Source organism: Mya arenaria, chromosome 17 (genome assembly GCF_026914265.1).
Source record: "Mya arenaria isolate MELC-2E11 chromosome 17, ASM2691426v1".
Classification (NCBI taxonomy): domain Eukaryota; kingdom Metazoa; phylum Mollusca; class Bivalvia; order Myida; family Myidae; genus Mya; species Mya arenaria.
Window position 1 is genome coordinate 19,061,237 of NC_069138.1, and position 22,400 is coordinate 19,083,636.

Below are 22,400 nucleotides of genomic sequence, written 5' to 3' on the forward strand. Positions count from 1 at the left end.
CTATGGATTAAATTCCCAATTCAGAGTAATTCTGCATTAGAAAATTATCATAAAATCAAAATTTAAGCTGTAATGCACCAGTCAATCAATTGTAGACCCATTCACTGCTACCGGGTATATTTGGCACGAAGACAAAAACCACCAAATTCACCCGGCCACCTGGAAGGTAAAAACACGGCCCATTTCCCCGGCTATCCCCAGTATACCCCTGGACTTGGGGGGGCCTTGGTTACAATTGACTGGTGCATTAATGATACATATTACTATCAGACACAAAATATGTCAAGTCTTTTGAATGCATACATACTCAAAACATACGAATTGTATATTTCTTAAATAATTTTAATCAAACTTCTTTTGTTTCCTTTACTTTTATGGTCAGTGTCAATGCACCTTTGAAATAAATTTGTTAAATTTGTAACTCAGCCTTCCAGACATTCTTTTTTCCAGTTCTTTTTTTCTCTATCCTATGCCAAATATAAATGACAACGTCAGATGAGAAATGTTCAAGGGGAGCTGAAATGTCCCATGCTAAACAACAAATGACATAATTATGCCATGAAATCTGAACCAAATCCCATTTATTCAAGGAACACGTTATATTTGCATATTAATGGTCGCTGGAAGACGTCCTGAACAATTTCTGGGGAAAAGTCCAATAATAATTGCTTTCTTATGGCCTTATATTGTCTGACTGTTGAAATTATACTACAGAATAATTCTTATAGGATATAAGTTCATATCTCCTCAGAGGATGCTAGCTACACAACTGTCGGAGAACTCTCATCAACAGGAATGCGTTTAGATTTATAAATATTTTCAGATCACATTTTATCACAAAACTTCATTAGTTGTTAACGATTGGTTTTGAAAACAAATATTATTGCTTTTATGATCGCATTTAAAAACAAATACTAAACATGACTTTTTATCATGTTAAATCAGGATTTAGTTATTTAGTTAAAAGAACAACACACAATTTACACCCAACCCCCAACGATCCCCACACCAACATTTTTGATTGGACGAAAAAAAATGCCTTTATAACAGCAAGTCAGGGATATGGTGCTGACATTTGAGTCTAAAAATTAAATTAACCAATAACCATGACATTTCTAACAGCTCATGTATGTTCTTATTGATGCAATGACTAGGTGACATAGCCTAAATATTATAAAGTTACAGGGTACCAGTCCTGGATCAATGGTAGCATCATTTATGTTGTAGGCGTGATATTATTAAGTCACGTGGTAAGTAAGTGACCCAATGTGGGATATAGGGGCAAAGAAAACCATTTAACCGCATGACCAGTCCTTGACCAATGGCGTTGCATCATTTATGTTGCAGGCGTGATATTATTAAGTTACAAGGGTTAGTAGGTGACCCAATATGCAATTAGGAAATACCCGGCATAAAGGAACCCATTTTGGGTGAGATCAAAGCTTAAAATCAATCATGGCTTCCCTCACCTCATAAATCCCATATCAGGTCACCTACTGACCAAGTAAAGTGTATATAAAGACATCAACACTATCTGGGAAATGTTTCTATTATTCATCAGAATCAGAAAATGGACTCCATTTTGGTACGATATAAAGATTAGTGACCCAATATGGACAAATATGGGGTCACTGTTAGACCAGTCCTGGACCAATGGCGTTGCGTTAACAGGGTTGTAAGAGTTACCCAACTTGTTTAATTTAGTCTATTGACTATGAAAATGTATTTTATTATTCAAGCAAGCACATTGAGTGTATCACATGATATGGCCTTCATAATCTTAGAAAAGTTACACATTAAATGATCATCATTATTTTTCTTGGCTAATAAAACCATACGAAATAATACTAAAATATATGTGCTGATGAAATTGATGTTCTTTGCTTCTCAAAGGAAATTTGTAGAGGATCTATGATTATCTCCCCTTGTCAGATAACAAAAAAGAAAGAAACAAATGTAGAATCCCTCACATCATTTCTATGGTTTAAACATTTTCAAGCTAACACAATGTAAAAAGAAGAAATCCATTAAGAATGGTGTCATACAGAATGGCTTTGCAAATAATGTGCCATGTTGATTAATCCAAGAAGATTAAGCCATAAGGCTTTAAAAGAATAATCTTTGTTTCCACAGAACTTTAATGCATTATCCTGTTCAAATCATTTAACTTAAATGATAAAAAAAAATCATATTATTAATGCGCAGATAAAAAAATAGCCTTTTTAAATTAATTAACTTTTTTAAATAATTAAGCTATCATTTGCATTTGTTTTTGTTTCGATCATTTAAGTAAAATGAGTTAAACATGATTATGCATTAAAATCATTTAAAAAAAAAATATATATATATATATATATTGTGTGCCTTTAAAGGGACAAAATAAAATTTTAAGCTTGATAGATGCACAAATGAAATGTATTAATTTTAATATATTATTATGTTTTATTAGTACATGTACACATAAAAAAATATTAGACTAAATATAAAAGGGTTTTTCAATAAATAGCTTTGTTGCCAAAACTTCCACAGTATTTTTTTTTATTTATCTTTACACAAATCACATGCTTTTTTGTGTTTTGATCATTAAAGTCAAAAGTCAAATGATTTTGACAAAATAATTCATAAAAGGGTTTAAGCTAAGAGTTATGGAAAGGTGATGCACCTTATTTTTTTTGGTAGTACCCTTCTGCCCTCATGGAGACCAGCATGTGCACCTAAATCCTGCCCTCATAAAATTCAATACTGACGACTGTCAAGTATTTCTATTGTTTTGATAAAAACTAATTATATAATTATAAATACTTACACAATTCACATATTTGGCAGATAACACCAAATATTACTTCATTTAAACACAATTCCTAACTATTTTGGTGAAATTCAAAATGTTCCAGTCCATCACAGCCCAAATCAACGTGGCCTTTTCTCCTGTACCACCCTGTCCCTCTTCTGCAGCACCCTGTCATTTTTTAATATCTGGCCAAAACCTTATTTTTCTGCATCTATCAAGTGTAAAAATAAATTGTGCCAGCCTTTATAAACTTATAATTTTACAGTCTAGGCCTAAAAACAACACATTTGGTTCGGGTTACCTGACCCTACCATTTTTATAGTCTGTTTGAAAAAAAAATGCTTATACAGAAGATAAACTTTAACACCATTATCCAATGATGAAAATGACATTCTTATATAAAGCCTAATAAAAAAATAAAAAAAATAATAAAAAAAGCCTATATATACCCTTAGACCTACTTTTGAAAAGGATGTAACCCTAACCGAACATTTATTTTTAGGTCCTATCTAATCTCTCCAATATGTGTAGACTGCTGACAAAGCATGCAGACTATATTAAAACAATAACTCATATATGATTGGCCTAACAAGTTGATGGTATTGTTTAGGAGGAAACAATGATCAATCCTAAATGAATTATTTTCTGAGAAGTTATCATTCACTGTCATAAATTACCAAATAATCAAATCTGAGCTTTGGTAGAATCTACTTGACTTCCAATTATTTATCATATTATAGTATCTCAAATTCTTAAAGTGTCACCCTTATTCAAAATTAATACAAACACAAGTAAAACAAACATAAATTTTGAGTGATACACCCTCAAAAGTTACTTAATAATGCACTTATGGAAAATATTGATTATTATTAACAATACTATAACCGTGTATTTAATAGCTGAAAACGCAAAAATATTAAATGATTGGTGAATGCTAAAAGATTTACTGCGATATACTATGGTCTCATAAGGTAGCAATACCATGTTCTCTGCACATTTCTTTCAAATTAAACTTGGTATCTTCCATAAGATCTATTGTTTTCAACATTTGTGCATCCTTTTTGGTATATCAAAACAATGGTATTCAATGTGTTAAAGCTTATTTTTGAGTAATATATTCATGCCTTTCTTAATATCTTTCAGACCCATAACATGTGTGCAGTTTCAAGAACAAATGAAGGATTAATACTGCTCTTTCACATTGTTATAGTATTATATGAAATTGGCCTATGTAGATAAAATGTAATGGGAATTGGCACATGCAGGTAAAATGGAATTGGAATTGGCACATTTTGGTAAAATGTAAAGGGAATTAACACAATTTGGTAAAATGTGAAGGGAATTGGCACATGTTGGTAAAATGTAAAGGGAATTGGCACATTTTGGTAAAATTTAAAGGGAATTGGCATATGTTGGTAAAATGTGAAGAGAATTGGCACATGTTGGTAAAATGTAAAGGGATTGGAACATGTTGGCAAAATGTGATGAAAAATGGCAAAAGTTGGTAAAATGTAAAGGGAAATTGTCACATGTTGGTAAAATGTAAAGGGAATTGTCATATGTTGGTAAAATGTAAAGGGAATTGCCACATGTTGGTAAAATGTAAAGGGAATTGGCACATGTTGGTAAAATGTAAAGGGAATTTCACATGTTGGTAAAATGTAAAGGGAATTGTCACATGTTGGTAAAATGTAAAGGGAATTGGCACATGTAGGTAAAATGTAACGGGAATTGGCACATGTTGGTAAAATGTAAAGGGAATTGGCCCATGTTGGTAAAATGTAAAGGGAATTGGCACATGTTTATAAAATGTGAAGGGAATTGGTGGCCCATGTTGGTAAAATGTGATGGGAATTGGCACATGTTGGTAAAATGTGTAGGGAATTGGCACATGTTGGTAAAATGTGAAGGGAGTTGGCACATGTTAGTAAAATGTAAAGGGAGTTGGCACATGTTGGTAAAAAATGAAGGGAATTGGCACATGTTGGTAAAATGTAAAGGGAATTGGCACATGTTGATAAAATGCGAAGGGAATTGGTGGCCCATGTTGGTAAAATGTAGGGAATTGGCCCATGTTGGTAAAATGTGAAGGGAATTGGCACATGTTGGTAAAATGTGAAGGGAGTTGGCACATGTTGGTAAAATGTGATGGGAGTTGTCACATGCTAGTAAAATGTAAAGGGAGTTGGCACATGTTGGTAAAAATTGAAGGGAATTGGCCCATGTTGGTAAAATGTAATAGGAATTGGCAGAGAATTGGATCATGTTGGTAAAATGTAAAGGGAATTGGCCTATGTTGGTAAAATGTAAAGGGAATTGGCCCATGTTGGTAAAATGTAAAGGGAATAGGCCCATGTTGCTAAAATGTAAAGGGAATTGGCCCATGTTGCTCAAATGTAAAGGGAATCGACCCATGTTGGTAAAATGTAAAGGGAATTGGCACATGTTGATAAAATGTGAAGGGAATTGGTGGCCCATGTTGGTAAAATGTAGGGAATTGGCCCATGTTGGTAAAATGTGAAGGGAATTGGCACATGTTGGTAAAATGTGAAGGGAATTGGCACATGTTAGTAAAATGAGATGGGAATTAGCCCATGTTGGTAAAATGTGAAGGGAATTGGCACATGTTAGTAAAATGTGAAGGGAATTGGCACATGTTAGTTAAATGTCAAGGGCACATGTTGGTAAAATGTAAAGGGAATTGGCACATGTTAGTAAAATGTGAAGGGAACCAATTGAAACACTTTGGTGAATTGGAAAGGAAGGTATATATTTCTTTCATTGATATTAATGAAAACTATGACCTTAAAAGAAATCTTTTCAGGTTTTGGTCTGTTTAAAAAGATTTCTACTGGAATTCATCATTAATAAAGACTTGGAAAAAAGTTAACTACACTTCTAAATACTGTTAAAAATATAAACGAACAAAAACATTCTATTTGCCTGGTATTTACGATGAAATAAAATGTTTTAATTAACATTTTCTAAATTATGCCAACTTAATAATGTCTCAAGCTTCAAAAAAGTGAGCATTCTTAGATATTAAGTGACAACCTCAGCAGTGGCAGTCTATTAACTTGGGAGAGACTTGGACATCTCTTAGAGAGTCTATTTGATTTCCTGAGAATATCGTAGAAAATCTCGTTAATCAATCAACTGTCATTTTGTGTCAAGACTTCGTGCCTAATAAGGCAAAATTTGTCTCGTTAACAGTGGTCAAATATTGTTACTTGTCAGAGCAGGGAGAACTCTGTAAAATTAACTAGATCAAGTTTTGCATGCGTTCAGCATTTCATGCCAAAGATATATCAGCAGCTTTAGGAATGTAACTTAAAAGTCATTTACTTAGAAGTGACTTACTACAGAAAATTAATGCCTTTCGGAATGGTCTAAGAGTTAACGAAACAAAAAATGCAAATGATCCCGATTTGATTTTGCATATGTGGTAGTGATAGCCACTTGACCTTTTAGTGTGACCTTGACCTTTGGGCAAAGAGGATTAATGCTATGTGCTAACACACAGCTCTCATGCTTCTGTACAATTCTGTGTGTGGTTTAATTAAAATTTAAATAAAATTGAGTTTAATTAACAGATGAGACACGCTTGTAACAGTAGGACCCACAGAACAACAGACTCAAGTTTGGTCGCACAAATGCAGACTACAGGCCTAAATATTAGAGTTATACTGTCAATAAAAAGGCACTGTTTGCTATAATCATGCTATTGGATATGATGTTCCGTCTTTATTTCCAATACTTAACTTGATAGTCCACCATCTAACTGCAAGGAAAGGAACACTTTACAGCCTTATCTGGCCCCCAGGTGGGTCTTAAATTATTTCTGTATTCATTACTTAATGGACATGGGAGTTATTCCTGGAATTATAAAGAATTTCCTGCCAAATATGCCAAGAAGTCAACAATTTCAACAATTATTGAAGCTCCCTCTGGAGCTAGTTGCCAAAAATGTCCCAACAGATGCCTTTCTACAATGAATATCAGGGTTCCCGCTGGCGATCGCCATTGTTGCCATTTGCGAAAAAATCGCAAAAATGGCGACAACTTTTCAAATTTGGCAAATTTATGGAGACAACAATTTTTTTAGAAAATATTTTCTTAAAATGAAGGAAGCAGTGACCATGCAGCCTGCATGATAATCGATTCTGTCACTGTCATAAATCAAGCGCATCTGCTGGTGCGACAACAAATCCGATTTTATTGCTTTCACGGATTAACAATGACATCCTATAACTTTTATGTCTCTTATTAGCAAACAATTTTAAGATTTAGCTCAACAGCTTTGTGCAGTTGTTGCGTAATTAACATGTTATTTTTAAAAATGCAAATCATAGAATTTTAGGTTGTTGGAAAGACACGTGATATGCAAATTTCGTAATGACGTTTACGCGCTAAAAATAGATTTGCTTTCGGTTTTGTCGCAATTTGTAATTGCTATGTATGCAGCATTTTAGGGGGTAAAATAGTGTCAAAAAGATAAACAGAAGTCATTGGATATGCTTACAAATAAATAGAACTACATCCCATTTGATAAGGCTTTCAATAAGTTGGCTGGAGTAAAGAGTAGACACTATTTTATTAGAACAGTATTGCCTTAGTTTGACAATGTATATTTCTTTGAGTTTCCATTTTTTTAAATTTATCTCATAATTTCATAATCATATTCTTTAAATCTATGAAACTATTGTATGCAGGCATTAGACATAAATAAACATATTGATTTATATCATTTTTATGTTGCATTTTTTTGCAATATTTTCATTTTTTTTCTTTTTATATCGTATTATACTTGTCCATATATTTTGTCAATTTAATAACAATGTGCTCATATCTTGTGCTTTATGTACAACAATATTATATTATGTTCTGCAAGACAATGTTCTAATTAAATACAATATAAGGCTCTTAAAATGCTTAAACCCCATGAGCTTCGCCCCCTCTGACCCCAACAAGGGAATTGCCCTGGACTTGTAAGCCTTTCGCGGCCCATTTACCCCCCCCCCCCCTCCCCGCGAAAAAGTGGTGACAACTTTTTAGAACCCAGGGGGGAACCCTGAATATGATGTGTCATACACATGTGCTTCAAATCACCCCTTTCACAGTTTGATGTTTTTTAGCCAAAATTTCCACCCAAATTTGCTGCAATGACTATCTTTTTCTGGATAGTTTCAAAAAATAATAATAATTATTTTAAACCAGTGTCTCAATTTCTGATTGTAAAGCTATATATATCTGATTATAAATCGTGTTTCTTTGTTATGAATTATTTTGTAATTCTTTCCATCTCTGTTTCAATTCAGGTTGCATTAAATGAATTATATTAGTATGTTGTTTATATAATATTTTGTGTTTAGTTTGATAAATGAAAGTGTAATAAAAAAAATTCTGTTTGTTTATGAATATCATGTGGAAATAATTTAGATCACAAAATAAAATTTATATGACTGGATTGGAAATTTAATTCTCTAAAAGCTTTACATTGATGACTTATTGATTAAACCAAAAGAAATACTAAGAAAATAGGTTTGTAATACATGAGGGTCAAAATTCCAATAATAACCAATAATCTCCTATGAAGTAGGGGTACTGATATGAACTGATAAGCCATACACTTGCAGCCTGATATGGCTTGGTTTTACATGAAGTAAAGGGTTAAATTTCAAGGAGAAATTAAATTGTCCAAGTTGACAGTTTATGTCAGTATTGGAGATAATAAATAATAAAACTCAAAATGCACCATTTGGGTTAGAAAATGTCACTACTTTCATTTAGGAGGAGAACCCCTATACCACTCTGCCAACATTTTAAACTATTTAAATTTCGGTTCTGAGGGAGGGGCTTAAATGTCAAAAGATTGTGCCCCTAAGTTAAACCCCCTCTAGCGTCAATTCCTCGATCCATCCCTGGTAAAAGTTTGTTGTTTGTGAAACTGGTGTTGTATGTTGTAGGTCAGCTCTCAGTGGTTTTTTCCACTCTTAAGGGAATGGTGGCCCCTTTGATAGGTGAAAAATAGCATTGTTTTGGCAAAAAGGGAAAATTACTAACAAAATTCATATAATGTTCGACTTGTTGTTGAACCTTTTATTCAACAAACCTATCGACATATTCATGAACGACACTTAATTGCTACATTTGCTTATGTTTAGAGGTCCATGCTTTTCAATTTATTAATTGGTTTTTTTTTTATTAAAAACAAAATGAGGGATTTTTTATATACGTTTTCAGGAGGGGTATGTGTCAGGCCGAATTTCGGCCCCAAAAATGGTCTGGTCTGTTAGATCTTCATCCTTTTGTCTTTTACGGTGCACAATACAGGATGATGCAAATACAGTATCAAGTGACACTTGAAGTATTCAAAATTAATACATATACACATGTATAACAAGCATAAATGTTGGGTGATATTTAACATTTAACTACTTACTAAATAATGCATTTATGGAACATATTAATTTCTGATATCAAGATTGTAACCGTGTATTTAACAGCTGAAAACACACAAGTTTTAAATGACTGGTTATAAGTCCTTAAAAGATTTACAGTGATTAATTATCGTCTCATAGGGTAGAAATACCATCCTTTATATGAACCATTATTTTCAATATTTCTGTTTCACAGTAAATACAAACAATTGTGGTTATGGCTTTTTCCATAGTACCCACGGCTCAGACTTATATAGAACCCATTCAAAAAGCAAAATATAAGATATTTATCACTGTAGAAAATCAAAATCAAAAGTAAAAAAGGTTGGTTTTTTTTATGAAAGTCTTTTTATTGGTTCATTTTCAACATCCTAATAAATTGTGTGATGTAAAGTTTCGGGGATAATTGAAATCAGAAATCATTGATTTTCATCACATTCAGAGATCAGTATGAAATATTATCTGTCGCAATTTATAAAATAGATATTTCCACCCCAAGGATTGACATTTCAGCCATTTTGGGTCTTTTAAAAGGGGAAAGAAACTAATATTAAATAATTTCCTCATTCACAGGAGATTAGACAGCTTGTTCTTTCCCCAATTTTGGCATTTATGCGACAAAAAATTTCACAAAATGTCTTATGGGTCTTTTTCCCAAATGGGCAGAAAAAGCCCTGGTGATACATCTTATATGGAGTTAGAGTGCATCTATAGCAATATTTTGACGCTTTTTTATCTGAGGACTTTGTGGTAATGTACCAAATTGAAAAAAAAAATTATAAAGGCTAATATTGTTTTATCTGTTCTGAAATAAATCATATGCTTTTAATCTCATATGATCATTAAAGTCAAATCGGTTAAACATGAAAATTCAAAAAAACATAAAAAATGGCAACAACTAATATTGTGGGCCTTTTAACCGAATTTTGGTAAAATTAAGCTGTCCCTATAGTTTTCTAATCATTGACACTTTTTCACCTTCAACTTCTTTAATTTCACAGAAGTCATAAAGCCAGAAATAATTTACTGTCTCATAAAGTACAAAAGTAATGAGGTAATTCTTCCTTGTTTTATTTTTTGTCCGTTCTTTCCCATTCTTTACGAGCCTCAAGAGAGCCATGTCTGTTCATTATCTGTAAATTAGCAGAAAAATATGGATAATTTTCCATATTATTCCCAGAACTACTATTATTATTGTAACTTGAACTGTTACTGAATGTACTGAAGAACAATTCAAGGTTTTTGGGGAGACAAATAATTATATGTTATTAAAATTTGAATGATCATTGTAAAAATTGGCTTAAATTTGTTTCACCTTGTAGGACTGGGCTGCACTGAGAACTTGGTTTGTGGTCACAATAGCTGGATATTTGGATTTACTCTGGTTCTGGTGTTCCCCCACAAAACAAGACCACACTCCCGCGTAACATCGTGCCAACGAGATTGATTAATATAACGTTGTAATAACTGTCTTACAATCATTGAAAAATATTTAAGTTTAAAATAGGATTGAGCTATCTGCTTACAATTTGAGGGATGAATTTCAGCCATACTTCGAGTGTATGTTTTTCCCATGTCACTCGTACAAAAATTCCCTAAGAGATTTTCAATTTTATATTGATATTAATAATCAGAAATATCAAACCAAGAAAATGGCAATTTCCTTTCTCATTAAAAATTATTGAGTCACTAGAATCTGAATAAAAAAATTATAGTGATAACTGGGCTTATATTTATATGCCAACAATACATTTTTATTGAATTTATCTATTTTAAGGTTAATTATATTACGTTCCATTTAAATTCTTTTTTCCGGCTCAATTCCCACATAATAAGGGTCCCCAGCCCATACAAGACAGCCTAATTGATCACACTTCATACAAAAGCAAACAAATAGTTTTGCAACAAATGTATGGATTTATTAATTAAGCCTTCACTTTTGATAGGGAATTTCATGCAAGTTTCAGCATTTAAAAAAAAAATGAAAAAACTGTTTGCATCAAAAATAAATTACTTAGAATCTGATTTGAATGAATAAATATATTTATATATCATTATATACCAGGTAAGTAAAATAAAATAAAAAATACACTTTATATAATAATATATAAAACATATCACATAATTTTGTCTGAAAGAAGCAGTAGTCTTCAAAATGGATTATCAATGCAAGAACTTAAACATTACATAAAATTATATAATACTGATGTATCTTATGCAAATATTTAGACTTTCTGTATTTCAAAATATCACAACATTTCTAGGAGGTGATTTGGTTGATTCAACATAAAACATCATGGTTTTACCTTAGGAAATGTCACTTTTCTTCATAAAGAAAAAATCCATGATTTCCATTAACAATAACACCCCAGCTTCCTCTCTGCAATGTCTGTGTCACATAAATGCTTGCAGGAACTCTGGTCATAGTCAACAAGATGCTTGTAATATGCCATGAAGTTCAATAGTACAGTAGATTGTTTTCAATTTGTGTAGTCCTTTTTTTTGTGATATTTTTCTGATAGTTTTGGCCATTTTGCATGGATAGGCAAAAACATTTTATTTTGTTTGTTTCCACTTACAAGACCATTTTTGAGTGATAAAATTTGACCATTTTATATTTAAAACTTTCTACAATAGCGATAGACCCTGATATAGGTCAGTTTGGTAAAATAAATTTAATAATTATTCACACTATAAACTGGGCTTATTTTAAACGGCTTAACTCAGCTGAGACAGCGACCAAATATTCTTTTAATCATGTAAAATGATGTATTTTCACCCTCATGCAAGCTCGTTTTGACAATTCTTAAGGCTTGTCTTGTGGAAATAATGTATTTGCCAATTTTGGAACAGTCTGGTGTCTAGCGCCTTTAAAGGGAGTTTGGTGTTCCCCCATAAAGGAACAGTGTATATGTTTTCACTGTTAGATGCAAATATGCACAACGTCCATGATCATACATGCAACAAAATTCTTGGGGCCCTGATAAAATATATTTGTAGATAAACTTGCTTGAGAGTCAGAGGCAATAGGCTGTGTCCATTCATTTAAATAAAATAAACGTAGAAAAGGTCAATAACACGGGCCTAAAACATTCAAAAGTCAGTGTCAGATAGGTGAAATACAGCCCAGAATCTTCCCGAAATTGTAAAAATTCTGCCTGTTAACTGCACGACAGGCACTTCGGAATGTCATTAAATAGTATACAAAAAGTGTAAAAAAAAATGAAAATCAACTGGTTTTAATGCTTTCCTGATTTTAAATTCACAAAAACAACCATATTAACACTACATGGACATGTTGTTTAGTAATAATAAACACAATAAATTTATGTCTCGCAAAAAATATTTCAACATCGCCGCCATTTAGGTGTTTTCCGGTTTTTTCGGTTTCCGGTAATTCCACCAACCGCCGCCATTTTCACCGAAGCCAAAGCATATTAAGTGCTGACGATTTTTATTGTACCTTGTTCCAAACCAAGAACCAATCAAAACAGTTATAATAAAATGCCGTTACGGATGCATCATATTTACTTGTTCATCCCCGGCAATCAACATCATGATACTATATCGGTAATGGCTGACTTTTGGCGATGTTATGTAACATCAAATATCAATATGGGATCTACTTACTACTGCAAAGGCAAATAATCAGTGAACTGTTTTAACAGACGTTTTGCTTTTAGGTACCTTTTTTTCGCTATTTAGTTATCCCAAAATATGATGGTCATCCAGACCGTCATTTAGGAAAGAGCTGCCATTTCGGGAAGATTCATTCATGAGACCATCTTAATTTCTTGTAACGACAGAGGGATATTTCCCGTTAAGAATTTGTGATGCCATAATCAGTAACCTAAGGCAAATAAATATTTTGCTAGGTTTTAATATATTGATCACCTGTTTGATTCCTGCAGAATCCTGAATTTTAAACCCTCACAAAATTGTAATAGCGTACAGTAGCAACAGAATCTGTTAATATCAACAGATTCCCCGCAACACTTGAGAGATATTGGGTTTTGTCATACAATACTGCTGCAAAGAAATTGCAAATTGTTATAAATTCAAGAGGATCAGCCATATTGGAATGACAATTTACAAACTTCAACAATTCAACTCAAGTAATCCATCAAGTTTATTCAAGGGAGGTTGTTTTACCAAGGAGAGATGCTGCATTTTTAAGTTTTTATAATGGCCAACATTACCGTTTTTTGCATGACAGTTACTCATATAATTACAAAAACTAATGACAATCATGTATTATATGCTTTCAGGTGTTTTATAGAGATTTTTCAGTGAAATAAAAATGATATTCCACTGTTTCAAGCAGTGAAATAACACTTTGATATTTTTCACTTTTTGAAAATATAATAAAAGAAAAATTTGTCTGTTTAAGTGTAAGATTGCAATATATATTTCTTCACCTGTCCACCAAAGGTAAAAATATATCAAAGAGTGGTTAGAATTAATCTCTATGTATGTAAAAAAGAGTATGTTTGCACCTCTTATTTTGTCTTCTTAAAAAAGGCACACTTATTCACCAATAACTTAACTTCTTCTGAAACAAATTTCCCTCTAGACAGAAAAGCCCAAAATTGCGTTAAAAAAAGTCAGCAATCAAATTACGAGAGACCAAAGTCGTCATACTGGATATGGAAGCCATTCAAAACACTGACAGGGCATTAATGATGCCGAGACTTTTTCCCTGACACAAGCCATAACGATAGCAGTACATTGTAATGGAATGCCAATCAATTTACGCCCCGTGTGTTTGTACATTCTCTTAAAGCAACAAGCAAAGACGACTTTCCATTTCCGCATATCAAACAGTGTCAGTAAAAGCTGGCAAAATGACATTAGTTTGTCTCTGAGGGTCAGAATCGAGAAGATTATAATCGAGAATTACTACCGAATTAACACGTTCTGTGAAGATTTAGTCTACAAATGGATCAAAAAAGGAAATATATTGCTAATATATTGCTAATCTCCTCGACAGTAACCTCTGCTGGGGAGCAGAGAAGATTACTGCACTAAAAAGAAAGTTTTGAATTTTTTTTTTAAAAGACTGCTTCATATTTTTAATTCTTTCATTTTACCTCTTGCAGTGTCATTCAAAATTATTAACTCCATGTAGTTTCCTCGTAATGCATAATCGTTTTTTCCCCATACATTTACCCATCACACAGGGCTTTGCATTGACCTGAGACCTGCCCCCCCCCCCCCACCCCAACCCTAACATTTTATCAATCTATAAATAAGGAGGTTTTCCGGCAAACAAATATCATATATAACAGCCCATTGATGAAAAGTACATACATGCTGTGTCCTGGCTTAGCAATCTTGTGTCCGTTTAATAACTGTAATATTTATAAACTTCAAAATATTAATGTTTGTATAGTGAAATTTTCTATTAACAAACCAATATTAAATTTTCTCAGACGGTTAAAAGAAAATGTTAGATTTTTTTGACAGAAATGAAAAATGACAAAAAAGATAGAAATGGAGAAATGAAATCGTCAATGGCTACATTACAATTGATGTTGGAGACCTGAGGGATTTTTTCTTTCCTTTTTCATCGTGCAGACTTGATAATAAACATGTACATTTTTCTTGTCAAGTCTGTGACTGTGTATAAATTTGTTAGCAGTAATGCAGAATACCATTATCAAGGCTATAAATAGATACTAACTACTATACAAGAGTAACCATTATTATTGGCTTTGGTTCAGACATACCTTTAATTAGTATTAATACTATCATTGGTCATGGGTTAAGGGCTTTTTCCTTATTAGTTAAGTTTCTGATATAACTATTCTGATGTCTATTCCAGTACATTAAGTCACATAATAATTGTAGTCACATATATTTTTAAACTGTTAATGAGGCAACGGTCATGAATAAATCTGATGGCAGAAAATGGTATGAATATGCAGGGTTTCCGCCAGGCCTTTATGACTTGATGGGGCTGACGTCCCTTCATGCAGCAAGGCTAATTACCGACATGTGTTAATTGCACCGACATTCCCGCAGCTATGAGCCTTAAATTATCAAAACAGTATTCAATATTGACAATACACAGCTTATGTTTTCTAATAGTTGATAGATAGCAAAAAGGCGTGACATCCATATAATTGCGTGCTGATCTGCTGTCGTAATGGTTGGCTGATCGCCAGAAGGCGTGTCAGGCAGATTTCACTTGATGCATAAACCAATCACACTCATGGCTCTCCCGCACTCCTCCCATAATATTGGCATTAGGTGTGAAATACATTGGACCTTCAACTTTCCATTCAATAAAATTATTGGCCTTCAATTTTAAATTAAACAATGATGTGCTAATTGATGGGTGTACTCAATTTGTAATTTAACGCTTAAATTTTGATCCGACCACAGCTTTGCATCATTCTACAAAATTCTGTCAAGTTGAAACTTTGACATGGCATTGCATCTTTAAAATACATGAAACCTAAAATATTTCACATGTGTAGAAGCAGAAAATTGTATAGTTTTTTATAGACTGATTTTTTTAACATCTTTTCTGTGAAAAAAGTTGTTCAGAAATTTACGTCATTTTCTTGCTTGTTGTTCACATCAGTTTTTCTCTGTGGTGACCCATGTGAGAACCCCATTGAAGTCACGTGATTCCTCACCCTGACATTGCGATTGACTATCAGAAATCAACTGCGCCAATTTAAGTTGAACTTTCAATTTAAGTTTTATACATGAAAAAACAAATCATTCCGTCATTTCAAAATGTCTAAACACTAACTCCTCAGGCCTCCTGAGAGTGCTGCAGTTTCATCGTCCTTCAAGCAAATACAATTGCATGCGCATATGCAAATGACGTCAGCCAGTGTGAAGGTGAATGAAGCTCGCAATATTATTGTAATATGATAGAATAAAGATGTATTTTTCCTTCTTGATAGTCTCCTATCTGAATGACTAAGTGTTAGATGTATTACTTCTGTGTTCTGCCAAGGACGCGCCCTTGCGCCATTGGCGCAGAAAAAATCGGGATGGCGCAACGAAATACCTGTAGACGGGCCAATCGGTGTGCCTGTTTTTCAAAAAGCCGTTTTGACTTAATCGAGAAACATTATAAAGATACATTCCCAAACCTACTGACTCTTGCTGAACTAGTTCTGTCTGCACCAGTACACACAGCAGACTGTGAAAGGGGTTTTAGTGCCCAAAACTTAGTAAAAACCTCACAGAGGAATAGGCTATCACCAGAGGTTGTGGATGACCTGCTTGTCATAAAATAAGAGGGGGGAGATATAAACAAATTCAATTTCAATGAGGCCTTGGTGCATTGGAGGAATGCAAAACATGTTCCTGGGTGGGGAGGGTTATAAAGCATAACAACACATTGACATGTGAACCTGTTAATTAACATAAAACATTGTGTCTCATTTGTACCAGGTTTACAGTTTTGTTCTAAATGTTAAATGGTTCTGTCCAATATTTGAGAATACTGATGGACACCATACAAACACCACATACGTACACCATACAAACACCACATACGTACACCATACAAACACCACATACGTACACCATTAACACACCACATATGTACACCATACAAACACCACATACGTACACCATACAAACACCACATACATACACCATACAAACACCACATACCTACACCATACAAACACCACATACGTACACCATACAAACACTACATACACCACATATGTACACCATACAAACACCACATATGTACACCATACAAACACCACATACATACACCATACAAACACCACATACATACACCATACAAACACCACATACGTACAACATACAAACACCACATACGTACAACATACAAACACCATATACATACACCATACAAACACCACATACATACACCATTCAAACATCACATACGTACACCATACAAACACCACATTCGTATTCAAACACCACATACGTACACCATACAAACACCCCATATGTACACCGTACATACACCACATACATACACCATACAAACACTACATACGTACACCATACAAACACCACATACGTACACCATACAAACACCACATACATACACCACACAAACACCACATACATACACCATACAAACACCACATACATACACCATACAAACACCACATACATATACCATACAAACACAACATACATACACCATACAAACACCACATACATACACCATACAAACACCACATACATATACCATACAAACACCACATACATACACCATACAAACATCACATGCATACACCAATCAAACACCACATACATACACCATACAAACACCACAAACAGACCACACATGCAGACTTGATTTACCGTGGTTAACACATACTAAAAACAAAAGTATGCTGCTATCAATCAAATAAAGGCCGCAAATTCTGGTACAAACCAGAAAAAGGACACAAATTTTTGCCAAAATAGCCTTCCTCATAAGATTACCATATTTTAAAAAAACATCAGCTGTGCGCTGAATTAAAGGGACTGTGTCACAGATTAGCACTAAAAAGTTTTTTTCTGTAACGAATCTCTGGACAATTATCTAATAGAATGTGTTACGCTTTGATAACATAATTGTAAAAAAAAAAAAAAAAAAAAATTGTGTCAGAGACTGGGTTCGAACCCTCGTTGCCAAAATTGTACTCTAGCGTCTTACTCACTGCGCTACAAAGGCTTATTCTAATCGGGTGACATAATTAGGCTATACACCTACCTCGGTAATATAATGTGATAACACCGACTAGCCAATCACCCATAAGGAATGAATTCTACCTGGTAGACATACCTAGTAATCTTTTTTAATGGAAAAATACGAAATAACTGCTAAACTTAAATAAATTGTAAACTATGTGGTATTTCAGTTAGTAAGTTTCAATGCATTGTACACATCGATGCCAAGTTTATGTCAGTTTTCAACAATTTTCTTTTTTTTCACTATTTTATCATACATGAGACAGCCCCTTTAAGAAACCTGCAAGCTATTCCTGCATGCTTAATTTGTGTTATTTAACAAATATTTGTCTAGTGTAACCATTTTTTGAACAATAGGGTAATGGTATTTTTTAACAGCATCTCAATATCAGCTCAATAGTAAATTTCACTCTAATAAATAGTAAATTTCACTCTAATAAATAGTAAATTTCACTCTAATAAATAGTAAATTTCACTCTAATAAAGATAAGTTTAAACATTTTTAAGAATTAATATACATATCATATAAGAACATATTTCACAGAATAAACTCTAATTTTCTATTGCAAGACTTTCTCATCTCATCACAAAGATCGACTGTGTAGGATAATTCGACTTTAGATCTTGCCAAAGAAATAAAATGGCAAAGCCAATCTAAAATCTCATAAAGCACAGCCAAAATGGGAAATTTAAACATCAATAACGATCTTTATTCAAGACAGACATTGTGCCAAGTTCCCAGGATGCAACACAAGGGTTGCCATCAAAACAACTAACTACCTGAATATATATATATAAGGAGTTAATGCAATCTTGTTGTAACTTCTCAAAAAGGCTGCACAAACAAAAAGCCAGACTTACAGACAACTTCCAAGCAGCTAGGATCGTATAAGGAGTAAATCATCCCACTTTTCCTTCAAGCAATGTTTATTGACCAGACCTTGTGGACATATTTTAGTGAAAATTATATAATGATTACCATATTTATCCTAGCTGACATGACAAGTTTTACCCCCTGTGTGCTTATGTTGAACTAAATATTTTGGTGTTTATGATATTAGTTTTGTGTAACTGGCGGGTTACATAAAATATTTCACTAAGTGTGATAGAAACAAATTGGTGGCGGAAAAAATGCTTTGGAGGATTTTTATCCCATTTTAACATATTTATAGGTTATTTGAGCATTTTTTTATTCCAGCATCTAAAAACACCCCCCCCCCCCACACACACACACATCCCCACCCAATGAAAGTCATATACTTTCCATTGATTATAACCATGAATTCAACAATCATCAAGTCCAGAGAGTTTCTTTCTTTTCATTTATTTATATACAACCTCAATATTCAATTCAATTTTTTACCTCCATATACTTGGTTGACATGATACTTTGGTTGGAAACAGAACTCTAGGCTTATTATAGATGTACATGTTTAAAAATTAATTAAAAAAATAATTATGGCACTTATTTCAGTATTGAATTGAAATTTGTGGCAAGCTCGTGTATAATATGCATACGGCCTTTAAAGTTGTAGCCAAGTCTTCAGAAAAATAATTATCTTTATATTGAAAACCGTTAAGATTATGAAGTCTACCAATCACATTTTCTGAGATTTTTTTTAGTTAAATTGTGTTGTTCGGGGTGTGTTTTTGTTTTCCTCGAAAAATGATGTACCTGCATCAGAAAACAAATTTGTTTAAGACACTAATTGTTTTACTGGTCTGAAATACATTAATCATAATTGAAGCCACTTGAGAGTGTAAATTTGAAGAGCATCAATTTGTGTAAGTCATAAATTAAATATAAAACCCTCTTAAGATCTAAATTATAGAACTTCTAGAATCTAATGCACTTTAAAGTGGTTCACATGTAAGACTAAAATATTTCAATTTTGTTTCTGCAGGGTCTTAAATACGAAGTTAAAAAAGTATGGTCTAAATGTGGCGAAATCTTGCACTGTGCTACAGATGACCAACACTCAATAATGTTGTTCAAAGTGATCAAAATTTCTAATTATATATTATTTTGTAGCTCAATTGAGATTGAAAACTCATAAAATCACGCCCTAAAATACGGGGTACGTCTGTTTCCTGAATGAAAACCAGTGTTGTCAATTTTTTGTATCAAACTCATAACCCCCTGCATGAGAATCTGACACCCCTTTATTTCTAGACCATATTATCCTCACCCCAAAGGCTGTCGTGCCCTACCCTGTTCATGCATTACCCTGTCCTCTCTTGCCCTGCACTGACCTACCCTGCATAGCCCATTTTCATTAAATATAGTCACAATTTGAAAGTATTTTAGTTTCATAATCCATAAATGTTCTCAGAAGACACCCAGGAGAAAAATTATTCTCTTCCACTAAAGCAGAAGACTGTAAAATTCCCAGGAAATAAGGCTAGTTCATTTAGAAAGGACAAAAACACAAAGAGTGTATAACTTCCTTAGCAAAACCTGATAAAATCTGTGACGAAGAAAAATCCATTCTACATTAAAGGCCAAGTAAAAGACAGAGGGAATTACAGATTATTGGAGATTCAACACCAGGATTTATTGATATCATTGAATGAAAATGATTAAAATCAAAACTAAGAAATCAAAATGGTTTCTTGCGCAACAGTCTTGTGCATTGTCCGGTCATGTGAACGGTGCTGTAATCTTCCAACCCCTATGTAAGTTACAAGAAAGATTAAAAAAAATTTAGCCAACTTTATGCAATTATTATCATGACTTAAAGCGCCACAATGTAATGAAACCAGGTTGTTCATATTGGCAATTACATTTTTAGCCAATTAATTTCCTGTCTGAGTTGGAAAAAAGCATGTTTTAATAAAAGTGGCATTGACCTTGATCCCCACCCTCTTCAAAAGCGACACTAGCTCTTCACATAAGCTACCTACACACCAAGTTTCATCACTATCCATCATTGCTGACTTAAGTTATTGGGTGGAAACATTTTATTTCTATTTTTAGTAATGTTGACCTCATCCTTGACCCTACTTCCCTCAAAATCCATCCCAAGCTAGCTCTTCACAAAAACTACCTACACACCATGTTTCGTCACTATCCATCAATCTATCTTAAGTTACTGGGTGAAAACCAAATTTTGACAACATCCTCATTCTAATAACCTAGTTTTCGATGAAAACCTTTAAATATTGTTAAATATCAAAAGTGCAAAAAAAAAGCTCAATGACAAAAATTATTCAAACTCCATTAAATTGCAACCTATTTCACCTTAACTTCATATTACTGAGCGTCATGAAGTCAGCAAATATAGAGCACAAAGTATTTGGTGAAATGTACAAAAGTTGTGTTTTAAAAGTCAAGTTTGATAAAATTCCAAAGTTTCACATGCAAAGCCTGCAAAAAAAGTATCAATCATGTGTTTCTGGTGCGGATGGGAAAATCGATACCGTAGGCACCCTATAAAGTTGCTGGAAGACGGCACAGACATGTTTGCAAGCCTAAACAGGCGCCACACAATCTCTCATCAAAGTTTCAAGTGGTATAATAAACCGTATAAAGTTATTAATAACAACAACAACACGATAAGGCTATGACAGTAATACCCAACTTTCTTTCAAGAACACAATTTGATTGGTCCTTTTAACAGTCACTTACAAGAAAGATCAATGTAGCAACACACATGTACAGAGCAACAAAACGCCATGACAACCGGATTTTCCGAGAAATAAATATCACTAAAGCACACACCTTCCAAGAAATGAGCTGTATTTATAGCTTATAATCATGAACTAAGTCGCTCTAACTACAATATCATATTTTGTAGACTTATTTTGAAATAAAAGTCAACCCTGTGACTGGAATCTGAAACTCTCTTGGAATTTTATGACATTTTATCAGGCTCATATAAATGACTGAGTTCCAGGCAAAGACAACACCTTATGCCTTATTTGTAATAATAACTCAAGTTTTTCGATTATTTTCATTTTTCAATGCAATTATCAGTATGCATTGTGTGTTTTTTTCTTTTATATGTTGTTGTTGTTGTTGTTTCTTTTGTGTTCAGGGAACAGAGGGTTCTTGTTCTAGTTGTTTTAGTATCGTTTAGTAAGTTTTATTGTTGTTTTTTTCAGGTACCACTTCAGTAAATTTTCTCACTCAAGTGCAATTTAACTCGATGAATGTATATAGAAATAGAAGCAGATAATTAGTTAGTGCATTAAGATAAAGTTTGGTTGGTATTGATGTTCTTGTTGTTACTGCTGCTGTTAATGTATATAGTTTCTCTGCATTTGTGATTGATGTTGTTTGAGATTAAAAATATTTCATTTTTTGGCAATGTCGAAATATCCATAATAAAAAATCCATTAAATTTATAAAGAGCTCTTAACATAAATTGAATAATGACTCCTAAAGTCATTTAAATAAACTCAAACTCTTCCACTATGTCATTTTTCTAATTTTTGAAAGTTAAATAAACAAAATAATTTAAAAAAATTAAAAGCAA

General features: G+C 33.2%; 2 protein-coding genes across 4 annotated transcripts in view; both read right to left on the minus strand.

The window, feature by feature from the left end:
* LOC128224073 (dipeptidyl peptidase 2-like) overlaps positions 1-22,400 on the minus strand; it is a 74,647-nt gene that overhangs the window by 47,440 nt on the left and 4,807 nt on the right. The window lies entirely within an intron of this gene.
* The window catches only part of LOC128224074 (substance-K receptor-like), a 45,128-nt gene that overhangs the window by 22,018 nt on the left and 710 nt on the right, over positions 1-22,400 (minus strand). Inside the window, exon 1 of one of the 3 annotated variants that reach the window (XM_052933716.1) lies at positions 11,538-11,623. The exons of the other annotated variants lie outside the window; for them this stretch is intronic. The gene's annotated coding sequence lies outside the window, so the exon portion shown is untranslated. Of the gene's footprint in view, positions 1-11,537; positions 11,624-22,400 lie in introns of those variants that run through there. 3 annotated transcript variants of the gene reach the window in all.